This window comes from Schistocerca piceifrons, chromosome 1 (genome assembly GCF_021461385.2).
Source record: "Schistocerca piceifrons isolate TAMUIC-IGC-003096 chromosome 1, iqSchPice1.1, whole genome shotgun sequence".
NCBI classification, from domain to species: domain Eukaryota; kingdom Metazoa; phylum Arthropoda; class Insecta; order Orthoptera; family Acrididae; genus Schistocerca; species Schistocerca piceifrons.
The window spans coordinates 706,609,506-706,622,410 of record NC_060138.1 but is presented as its reverse complement, the minus strand read 5'-3'; positions in this window follow the sequence as shown (position 1 = coordinate 706,622,410).

The following is a 12,905-nucleotide window of genomic DNA, read 5'->3' as shown; positions in this document are numbered from 1 at the left end:
ACATTAGCTTATTTGTTTTAGTTGTAAATATTTGTCATGTATTGTTGTTTTTCTGACATGTTCCACATCCTGGAGGACCTCCTCACTACGGATCAATTGGAATGAAAGTAAATCTAATCTAATACTTTGAACAAATCACTCAAGGTTTCAACAATTGTCTCTGCCAATGTCATCAGCAGTAAAAACAGAAGCTACACAGGATGGTATGATAGGAGCATCTGGAACCTTTTTATGATGATGACAGAGAGAACTGTTAAAAGATCAAGTGTTTTATTTGAAGTGACACAGTTTGAAAACCAAAGAGATTTTATTTGAGCATATTTTATACTTTCTTGGGGAAGTCGATATTAAAGATAGACAAAAATCCATTTATAAGTACATTGAAATCAGAATTGGCATCCATACATGATACACATCCCTCCTGTTTCCTGTAAGGCTGCCATGATAGTTACTGTTGTTTGTTCATTAATTACTCGGTTTCCATGATTACTTATTTATCATATGACACAGAATAAGAGTTTTTGAATCACAAGAATAGCTATACTTATAGAAAGATTACTACACTAACGCATATAAATGTATCAACATAGCTCTCCACCATAGCATGACACAAATGACAGTATCTATTGGTGGATATCAAAGTCATTTACATGTTTTATCACATTTCTTGTCACTGCCGCGAATTCTTCCAAATGATGTGTGTAGGCGTGTGAGGAAAATGTTGAAATAACATGAGCAGTTAATTGTCTGTCTTCTGAACCACAGTCACAAGATGATGATCAGAAGATTTTCACCATTTGTGGAGTGTGTGTGCACACCTTCTATGGTCCATTCAGATATGATTTAGGGCAGTCCAAATCACCTCAAGCTGGTCAAAATCCGGGGGTTTCTCCTGGATGCAGGGCAGTTTAAGGTACTGTAGAGGACAGTTTTGTTGTCAACAGCATTTCCATTCATTGATGGCATTGAAATCATTTTCAGTAAGAATATTGGTTGTGATATGAGTGGGATGCCTTGATCCTAATCTTTTTCACTCCAAAAGGAATACACCATTCAATACTGGAAGGCTGCTGTTATCAAGGAACTTTTGATATTCACATAGTAGCATACACCTCCATCTAATATCAGATGGAATGTCACTCAAGACAGTAAACCAGTATGTGTAAGTATATCTTATTAACCTGCTAACGATGCTTATGATTTCATTAAGTTGTACTTCTATCTTTTTCACACATTGACTTTCAAACCAGACAGATTCCCAGTACTCTGCTGTTGGTATACCAATCCAAGAGTTAACACTCAAAGAGTGTCTGCTGACAATGCCCAGCTAGAGCCACACAGCTCAAGGAATATGTTATTTCCGTTTTAAAGCTTGGCAGATGTTCACATCAAGTGTTCCTTAAAAGAAAGTGCCCTGTCTAACATGATCAAAAGGACCTTTTTTTATGATGAACTTTGGACCCCTCAAAATAATCATCAAGAGCTCTATGTGCCCATCTATTTGACATGTGAAAACATGCAACTTCTGTTTTATTTGAGTAATGTTGTTACCCCCATTTAAAGAGGTACTGACTCGAGAGGTCAATGGAAGCACCCAATTCCACCTATCTGCTTTGACCCATGACGTAAGGGTGTTGTGGAGTGTGACGTCACTACGGCGTGGACTTTATGAGCTGGTTGTGTTTGTTGATGTGTTTGGTGTTTTCGTTAGGTGTTACTGGTTTGCTGTTTGAGGTGCAGTAAGACGTTCATTTTATTGTGTGGCTTCTGTTGTTAGGTATGGATATTATGATGAAATATCACAGTGCTGTGTTGCAGTTGGAGATGGGGGAGGACATGTTGTCCATTATTAAATTCTTCCAGTTATTTAGACTGATCGCTATGATTGTGAAGTGTAGTATTTGTCGCGAGAACATGACATTGACCAGAGTTCCGGCGCTTCCGACCAGGGACAGGTATATGTGGCAGTGTCGGCACATTTGTGTGTGTGTTTGTGTGTGTGTGGTGGTAAGTAATTCCCCCCGCCCCTCCCACCCCCCTTCTTCTCGAGTTGAGATGTTTTATGCATTTATTGTGTATTGAATGTGCGTTAATTTATGTATGGATGTTTGATGTTTAGATTTTTGAGGTGTTATGGTTTTGGTTTTATTTTTCGTAGTTGTAGGCTTTTTTTTGTATCAATAGTTGTGGTTGATCTACATACGTAAGGGAAATGACCAATTCCAATTTTTATAGTTTTAGTTGTACATATTGGTGTTTTGGTATTGTCAGCTGTGTGTGACCTATATATCTCAAGGGAAAGTGAATTCAAATTTTCATATTTTTAGCTGTAGGTGTTGGTGTTTTGGTACTGTAATCTGTGGTTGACCTATATAGGTCAAGAGAAGTGTAGATTTTTTTGGTGTAGTGGCATGTTGTAATTACTTTTGGTATTTTGTGCGTTTTGGGATCGTGCTGTTTTTGTTATATTTAGCTTGTCCCCACCATAAAACCCCCAGTTTCCTGCGGTTGTGTCATTTGTTTGAATGTATTTTTGGAAGGAGATGTTATTGTCTTATTTATACAGGGCTATTACAAATGATTGAAGCGATTTCATAAATTCACTGTAGCTCCATTCATTGACATATTGTCACGACACACTACAGATACGTAGAAAAACTCATAAAGTTTTGTTCGGCTGAAGCCGCACTTCAGGTTTCTGCCGCCAGAGCGCTCGAGAGCGCAGTGAGACAAAATGGCGACAGGAGCCGACAAAACGTATGTCGTGCTAGAAATGCACTCACATCAGTCAGTCATAACGGTGCAACGACACTTCAGGATGAAGTTCAACAAAGATCCACCAACTGCTAACTCCATTCGGCAATGGTATGTGCAGTTTAACGCTTCTGGATGCCTCTGTAAGGGGAAATCATCGGGTCGGCCTGCAGTGAGCGAAGAAACGGTTTAACGGGTGTGGGCAAGTTTCACGCGTAGCCCGCGGAAGTCGATGAATAAAGCAAGCAGGGAGCTAAACGTAACACAGCCGACGGTTTGGAAAATCTTACGGAAAAGGCTAAAGCAGAAGCCTTACGGTTTACAATTGCTACAAGCCCTGACACCCGATGACAAAGTCAAACGCTTTGAATTTTCGGCGCGGTTGCAACAGCTCATGGAAGAAGATGCGTTCAGTGCGAAACTTGTTTTCAGTGATGAAGCAACATTTTTTCTTAATGGTGAAGTGAACAGACACAATGTGCGAATCTGGGCGGTAGAGAATCCTCACACATTCGTGCAGCAAATTCGCAATTCACCAAAAGTTAACATGTTTTCTGCAATCTCACGGTTTAAAGTTTACGGCCCCTTTTTCTTCTGCGAAAAAAACATTACAGGACACGTGTATCTGGACATGATGGAAAATTGGCTCATGCTACAACTGGAGACCGACAGCGCTGACTTCATCTTTCAACAGGATGGTGCTCCACCGCACTTCCATCATGATGTTCGGCATTTCTTAAACAGGAGATTGGAAAACCGATGGATCGGTCGTGGTGGAGATCATGATCAGCAATTCATGTCATGGCCTCCACGCTCTCCCGACTTAACCCCATGCGATTTCTTTCTGTGGGGTTATGTGAAAGATTCAGTGTTTAAACCTCCTCTACCAAGAAACGTGCCAGAACTGCGAGCTCGCATCAACGATGCTTTTGAACTCGTTGATGGGAACATGCTGCACCGAGTGTGGGAGGAACTTGATTATCGGCTTGATGTCTGCCGAATCACTAAATGGGCACATATCGAACATTTGTGAATATCTAAAAAAACTTTTTGAGTTTCTGTATGTGTGTGCAAAGCATTGTGAAAATTTCTCAAATAATAAAGTTATTGTAGAGCTGTGAAATCGCTTCAATCATTTGTAATAACCCTGTAGGTATTTTCATGTTTTTTGTCGTGTGTGTGTGTGTGTGTGTGTGTGTGTGTGTGTGTGTGTGTAGTGACATCATAGGCGCCACATTGGAGATGATTAGAATAGCTATTTCTGCCATATTGATGATATCATGGGTCAAAGTAGATGGGTGGAATCTGACAGTTATGTAATCCCGACTCAAGATATCTAGAGCAGGACTGAGGATTTCAACAGTTGTTTTGAAGGTTTTAAGGTGGGCAGCTATTATCCAGTCATCTACATAACTAAACTTTCTGGACTGTGTTAGGAGAATATAAGGAACTTAAAAAAGAGAGGAATGAAGACAAATCCCTGAAGTAAGCCATTATTCAATACTTTTGTACAGTTAATGTCTTTTCCTGTAGTTATAGTAAATGACCTTCCAGCAAACAAGTTGTCAACTAGTCTGCACGGAATAAGTTGTAATAATTTATGAAGCCACCCACACCTCCAAACTGTGTTATATGCTACACTTAGATAAACCAAAGCAATTGATGTTTTGTAGCTCATTTGGTATCTTGTTACAATAAATCATGTTAATATTAAGACTTGATCAGCACAGCTCTGTCCTGGTTGGAATCCAGCTTGCTGAACACAGAGATTCTGAAAGATCACTGTACTAATCAGAAGTATTCTATCAAGGACCCCAAAAACAGTTCTAAGTAGTAAGGCAGGAGATAGTTCTTTGGCGAGTTGGATGAGTATTGTTATGTTCCTTGATTAATTCATTTTTTGTAGGACTGAACCAGGTATCATAATGTCGGAGAAGACATCCGTCAGCCATCTTTTTGCATAGATCCCACAAGCAGATGAAATTCAGGATGGATTCCATCACTTCCAGTGCCTTTCCAGGTTTTAGAGTTTTAAGAGCAGCAGAAATTTCATCGTCACAGAAAGTTCGTGAGAACTCAGATTGTTCATTAGTGTTCTTTTGGAAGCATGTAAGTTTCCATTGGTTATATCCTGTATGAGATTTATCCCTTGGTGCTCTGATGTAGACAGTAGATTTGATGCAATCCTATTAGCTGATACAAAGTGTTGGCATTTATTTTTTTTCCATGGAACTTCCCTAGTACTGACCATGCTTCTCTACTTGATGCTTGAAAACAGAGCAGGTCAACATTCTCTTCCACTTAATATTTCTGACTGTATCGTGGTTGTGAAGTATGTTACACACACTTTTTAGAAATTCATCATACTGCTTCTTGTTAGTTTCATTCCAACGTGGAATGTACTGCTTGCAGTAGCCCCTAGGGACTGTCTTGTTTGCTGCACCTATCACGGCTCCAACAAACCTCCCATAGTTACTTGCTTTTGGGGGAATCCCAACAAGATATCTGTCCAGATTTTTAGCAAATAAATCCCACTTTCCAGAATGAGATTTTCATGCTGCAGCAGAGTGTGCACTGATATGAGACTTCCTGGCAGATTAAAACTGTGTGCCGGACTCAGACACAAACTTGGGACCTTTGACTTTTGCGGGCAAGTGCTCTACTGACTGAGCTACCCAAGCACAACTCACGACCCGTGCTCACAGTTTGGAAGGTGAAGTTTGGAAAGTAGGAGATGAGGTACCGTGCTCAAGTTTGGAAGGTAGGAGATGAGGTACTCACAGAACTGAAACTGTAAGGATGGGTCGTGAGTCGTGCTTGGGTATCTCAGTCGGTAGAACGCTTGCCCATGAAAGGCAAAGGTCCCAAGTTCGAGCCTCTGTCTGGCACACAGTTTTAATCTGCGATGAAGTTTTGAATCCCACTCTGTTTTTCTAAAGTTAGTTCTAGGTCGGTAATACCCAAAGTGCTATATATTGACCACCAGAAATGGACTCCAACCAGCAAGGGGACCATGTCAGTGAAAAACATAATTGGGGGAGCATTACATTTAAATGGGGGCATAAGAGAGTTGATTCCATTTAGGCAGGTCACAACCTAAATAATGAATTATGCTCACAAAGCTGAAGCTTGCTTCTGTGTGCCTCAGTTTGTCTCACTGACTAAGATAGTGGGTGAAGTGACTCTTCATTTTTACTCTCCTGCTCGCAGCATTCTATGACAGTATTAATTACATTTCTACTTCCACATGGAGGGTGGAAAGATTATCTGGTGCTGTCCGAGATGGGCCAGGAACCACTTTATCATTCCTCAAGAGGTGTAGTGATTTGTGACACAACAGAACACAGCATTGCAAAACAATCACGTCAGCTGAAATCTATCGACTTCAAGCTACTTCTGCCGACCCAGAACTAAGGCTTCCTCATTCATCTGTTTGTGAACAGGCTGTAGTAATGTACCATAGGAGATAAAGTGAATTAAAATGAATCAGTGTCATGGTGTTCTTTTTTTTTTAGTGCCAGAGTAAAGCAAGTAATTGGTAATTGATTTATTAGATTTTCTTTTTTTTTAGTTCCTTCAATTGCATAGTCATGCCAATGATGACTTGATGTTGAGAGGGTTGATTTTGATCTCATCAAATTAACCTAAATTGCTTAACTTTCATTCAGAGATAACTGATACTTAGCATAACCCCTCTCAGGGGACACCGCCTTATAGTAGGCACCTTCAGTGCCGGGCGGGAGGGTTTGCGTGCTTCGGTGAAGTCGAGAGCTATGCCGGCGGTAGCATAGCTACTGGCAGGGTCTCCCAAGCCGGACTGGTCCCGACAGAGGAGCCAGACAAAGTGTGTCCCACAACATAGGGCAGGGAGGGCTCTAGAGGTGTAGTGAAGCCAGCTTCCCTAGAGGAGTAAACCTCATACAAATCCTGGTCCTCCAGGTTGGGGGTTGGGCATGGGGCTAATAACCCCATACTGTAAAAAAAAGAATATTACGGAAATTCAACAGAAGCCTCGGAAACTGGATGGAAAGCATGTATCATGACCCCGGCAAAGGAAACGGATAAAGGATCTAACAGTAGCATCATGGAATGTGAGGACAATGCTTCAGCCTGGAAAGATGAAAGAAATAGCCAATGAAGTTTTAAAATTCAAATATGATATTGTATGGCTACAGGAAATAAGATGGCAGGGGAATGGGCAGATAGATAAACCTGAATACTCATTGGTATATAGTGGACCAGAAGAAAGAACAGGCCAACTTGGAACAGGGTTTATAATAACTAGGGAAGTTAGGAAAAGCCTTCTAGAATTTGAACCCATAAATGAAAGGATGTGCAGACTCAGACTAAAAGGTAAATTTAGGAATATATCAATAGTTAATGCACATGCACCAACAGAGGAAAAAGAGGATATAATTAAAGAACAGTTCTACGAAGACTTGGAAAAAGTATACGGTGCAGTACCTAAATATGACCTGATGCTAGTAATAGGAGATTTTAATGCAAAAATAGGGAGGAATGAACATCTGTATGGAGTTTCTGGAAAATATTCACTACATGAAGAAAACAATGAGAATGGAGACTTACTATGCCAATTCACAGCAAGGAATAATATGATTATTAAAAGTACCTGCTTTCCACATAAAAGGATCCATCTGGGTACTTGGAAGTCTGCAGCCAATGGAGTAGTCAATCAGATTGATCGTATTTTAGTGATTGCACGCCACTCCACGTCAGTTACGGAAGTATGGAGCTGCAGAGGACCAAACTGTGATTCAGACCACTTTCTGATAAAATCAGTCTTGAGAGAGAAACTGTCACTAACAAATGGCAACAGAATGGGAAAGATGATGAAATGGAATACAGACAAACTGAACATCCCTGATGAAATAAAAAAATACCAAGTAACACTAAGCAGAAAGTTGAGCAATGAAGAGACCACAGTAGGAGTAGATGAAAGGTGGAACAGGTTTGAAAAAGCCATTAAGGATGCTGCAGAGGAAATAATAGGCATAAGAAGGAACAGAAGAACCCAGGAGTGGTATGATGAAGATTGCAGGTCAGCAATAGAGGAAAAGAACAGGGCAAGAACAAAAATGCTACAGAGAGAAACCAGAAATAATGTGGAACAATATAGAGAATTAAGGAGAAGAGCTAACAGACTGTGCAAGAGAAAGAAAAGAGAGTGGAATAAGAAGAAATTTCAAGAACTAGAAGAACTAAAGGAACAGAGTGGAATAAGAAAGTTATATCATGCCATAGGCAAAATGAAGAATAGATTCCAACCAAAAACAATGGCCTGTTCCAGTAAAGATGGGAAAATGATAAGGGAGGAAGAACAGATAGTGGGAAGATGGGCAGAATATTTCAAAGATACACTAAGCACCAGCCTAGAAGATGAAGAGACAGCTGCACAGGAGGGAAGAGTGGAGCTGGAAGTAGACAATGAAACCAATGAGGCAAGAAAACCAACACTACAAGAGGTCTCCCAGGCTGTGCACAAGTCAAAAAACAATCGAGCCCCTGGGGAAGACAGCATAATTGCTGAATTAATAAAAACTGGTGGTGAGGCTGTAATAAAGGAACTGCACACATTAATATCAGATGTATGGGAAACAGAAACTATGCCAGATAATTGGAAAATTGGAATAATAGTCCCCATTTATAAGAAAGGGGACAGAACAGCATGTGAAAACTATAGAGGTGTAACACTTCTAAGTACAGCTTATAAGATCTTCACAAGTATATTAAACGAAAGGATACGGAAGTGTGCAGAAGGCATACTAGGGGAATATCAGTGTGGCTTTTGACCGGGCAGAGGAACAACTGATCAAATATTTGTGATAAGGCAAATGATGGAAAAGTTCTATGAATATGATATAGATCTGCATTTCTTATTCATCGATTTCGAACAAGCCTTTGACAGCATAAATCGGCAAGAACTATACAGAGTACTGAAAGAAGTTGGTATGTGCTTCATTAATAAGGCTAATCAGAATGACAATGACAGAGACAAGAGCAAAAGTGAAGGTCCTTAGCAGAACAAGTGAAAGCTTTGACTTTAATAAAGGTGTGAAGCAAGGGGATAGTATCTCCACTGTCCTATTCAACATTGCCCTGCATAGTGCAGTAAATAAAATCAACAAAAGAGGCACCATATTTATGAAAACTAGCCAGATATGTGCATACGCTGATGACATTGCTATAGTAGGAAGAAATACCAATACACTCCTAGAAACATACCGGGCAATGGAAACAGAAGCCTTAAAAATTGGCCTCATAGTAAATGTAAACAAAACAAAATGTATGGTAATGTCACAATCTTAGGCCAGAAGAACCCCTAAAAACCTAAACATCAATGGGAAATGCTTCAATGGAGTGTCCTCTTTTAACTACATGGGAGCCCTAATAACAAATGATCACAGGGAAAGAATACAAGCAGGAAACAGAGCTTACTTTGCAAATATGCAGCTTTTCAAAAGTAGCCTTGTTACAAGAAAAACTAAATTGCTAATATATAATTCCCTAGTCCGCCCAGTTATCACATACGGCTCAGAGGTATGGACGTTGACAGAACACGATAAAAATGCTCTAAGAAGCATTGAGCGGAAAATACTATGCAAAATCTATGGGCCAATAAGGGAGGAAGAAGGCTGGAGAATACGCTATAATGCTGAATTACAGGAGTTAATACAAGGCAGGGACATAGTAAAATTTGTTAAATCACAGCGAATACAATGGCTAGGACACTTGGAGAGAATGGCAGAGGATAGAATTCCAAAGAAAATGATGAAAGGTATGATCCATTCAGTTAGGCGAAAAGGGAGACCTAGAAGAAGATGGATCGATGAGGTAATAATGGATATCAGCAATATGGGAGTCCGGGGGTGGAAAAGAGCAGCAAATAACCGAGAAGTGTGGAGGAAGATTGTTGAAGAAGCCAAGGCTCACCAAAGGCTGTAGAGCTACTGAAGAAGAACTCTTCATTTTTACTCTCCTGCTCGCAGCATTCTATGACAGTATTAATTACATTTCTACTTCCACATGGAGGGTGGAAAGATTATCTGATGCTGTCCGAGATGGGCCAGGAACCACTTTATCATTCCTCAAGAGGTGTAGTGATTTGTGACACAACAGAACACAGCATTGCAAAACAATCACGTCAGCTGAAATCTATCGACTTCAAGCTACTTCTGCCGACCCAGAACTAAGGCTTCCTCATTCATCTGTTTGTGAACAGGCTGTAGTAATGTACCATAGGAGATAAAGTGAATTAAAATGAATCAATGTCGTGGTGTTCTTTTTTTTTAGTGCCAGAGTAAAGCAAGTAATTGATTTATTAGATTTTCTTTTTTTTTAGTTCCTTCAATTGCATAGTCATGCCAATGATGACTTGATGTTGAGAGGGTTGATTCTGATCTCATCAAATTAACCTAAATTGCTTAACTTTCATTCAGAGATAACTGATACTTAGCATAACCCAATCTAAAAAGAAATGTTGATTATTTGAAGTTTGGCTGTTTTTATTCCATTGTTGTCAAATAAATGATTACCTATATGCTTTTTATGTAACAAGGTATTAAGCAATGACACCACAAAACCATCCAAGCTGGAGTATAATCTGAGCAAGTGTCACCCAAATAAAATAGGTAAAGATTTTAAATACTTTCAAATACTTTGAGAGGAAGTTTGAAAGAGGGCCACAGCAGACTGCATGTTCACTTCAACATCACAGAGAGATGAAGATGATTTGCAGGCATCTTACATTATCTGAGAATTACAGTGAAATCTGGAATGCATACCATCATGGAATGGTTAATGCTGTCAACCACAGAAGAGGTTCTGAAAACTGTTCTACACAAACCTGCTTATGATATATCACAAGAATTCAGTTGAGCAACAACGCAGTTCAGAGATTTATAGATGACAGGGGTTTTGATACTGAGAGCATCTTGTGTAATTATCAGCAAACAACCCATTTCTCCATACAATTGGATGAGTCAACTTTACCTGACAATGAAGCATTAAATTATTGGCCTATGTCCATTGCATTATGGACTTTGTGAGAAGTGGACATCAGACTAATGCTGAATCAATATTTAAAATAATTATTTCATGGGAAAAGCAGTCTGTTTATCAAATACAATATCAGTGGCAGAAAATGGAGCACCTATGATATTTGGATGCTAATGTAGGTTTGCACGCTATTTAAAACAAAATGTATCCTGGGTGCTTGCAATACACTGCGTCATTGATCGACCACTTTAGTTACTAAAAATCTGAGTGATGGATTCCATTAAACTCTTCAATTTGTCACTAATACAGTAAACAAAATTCAAAAAAATGTGTTGAATTCTAGATTATTTGCACGTCATGCATAGAAAATGATGAAAACTTGATTAGTCCTTCACATACATATACATTGGCTGTTGAAAGGCTTACGTTTGATGAGATTTTTGTCACTTGTTGTTGCATCAAACACCAAATATAATTTATTGTCTTCTGACAAATTTATGATGATTTCACCATTTTAATTATACTTCCAATGATTATGGTGACAGTTAAAATCACTGAGATATATGGCAGGAAGTGGTGATATCGGAATTTCCTGTGGAGGCCAAGAGAGAACTGGAGGTCTGCATACATTAATTACTGTTAGTTTTCCAATTTTCACTTTGTGGTTGTCACTGAGATCAGATACAGAGCACAGATGTCATTTCATTACTATCAGGCAAATTATTAAGAATGTCTGGTTGTGCATCATGGAATGAGAAGTTGCTCACTATTGGATCAACATTTATATCATTGTTCACTTACACATACATTTTCTGTTAGTATACTGGTTTCCTGTGTAATTCTGGTGAGAAAATTAATAACTGAACTCAGTTTATAAGTGTTAAGTACATTTGTAATTTTTTTTTAAATTTGTTACTTTCACAAAATTAATATTAGTATCTTCACAGACTATTTCTTGCTTTCTTTTATCTTCCCTGTGGGTATTTATATGCTGCAATGATTACAAAATTCTTTTCAGTTAGCAGCAATTCACAAGCACAAAGTGCCAAGTTTTGGTCTAACCAGAAACTATTGGTTTCAGTAGATTTGAACTTAATGTTATTTTTAACATATACAACAACCCCTCCTCCCTCTACGTTTCCCCTGAAGATACAGCCTCATACAAGTCCCTGTATTTACATGGTGCTAAGACACATACACTGAAGCACCAAAGAAACTGGTATAGGGCTAGTGTATTCAAATAGAGAGATATATAAATAGGCAGAATATGGTGCCTTCATAAGACAAGTGTCTGGTGCAATTGTTAAGTCAGTTACTGCTGCTACAGTGGCAGGTTATCAAAATTTGAGAGAGTCTGAATGTGGTTTCATAGTTTGCACACGAGTGATGGAATACAGAATCTTCAAGGTAATGATGAAGTGGGGATTTTCCCATACAACCATTTTACAAGAGTGCCGTGAGTATCAGGAATCCAGTAAAACATCTAATCTCCGACATCGCTGTGGCTGGAAAAAGATCCTGCAAGAATGGAACCAGCGATAATAGAAGAGAATTGTTCAACATGACGGAAGTGCAACCCTTCCACAATTGCTGCAGATTTCAATGCTGGGCCACCAACAAGTGTCAGCCTGCAAACCATTCAATGAAACATAATCGATATGTGCTTTCAGAGCCAAAGGCCCACTCGTGTACCCTTGACTGTATGACACAAAGCTTTATGCCTTGTTGATGACTGGAAACATGTCGAGTGGTCAGACAAGTCTCCTTTCAAATTGTATCAAGCAGATGGACATGTACGGATATGAAGACAACCTCATGAATCCATGGACCCTGCATGTAAGCAGGAGACTGTTCAAGCTGGTGGAGGCTCTGTAATGGTGGGGGGCATGTGCAGTTGGAGGGATATGGGACTGATGATATGTCTAGATATGACTCTGATGGCTGACACATACATAAGCATCCTGTATGATCACTTACATCCATTCATGTCCATTGTGAATTGTGACGGACTTGGGCAATTCCAAACACACAGAATTGCTACAGAGAGGCTCCAGGAACACTCTTCTGAGTTTAAACACTTATGCTGGCCACCAAACTCCCCAGACATGAGCATTACTGAGCATATCTGGGAGACC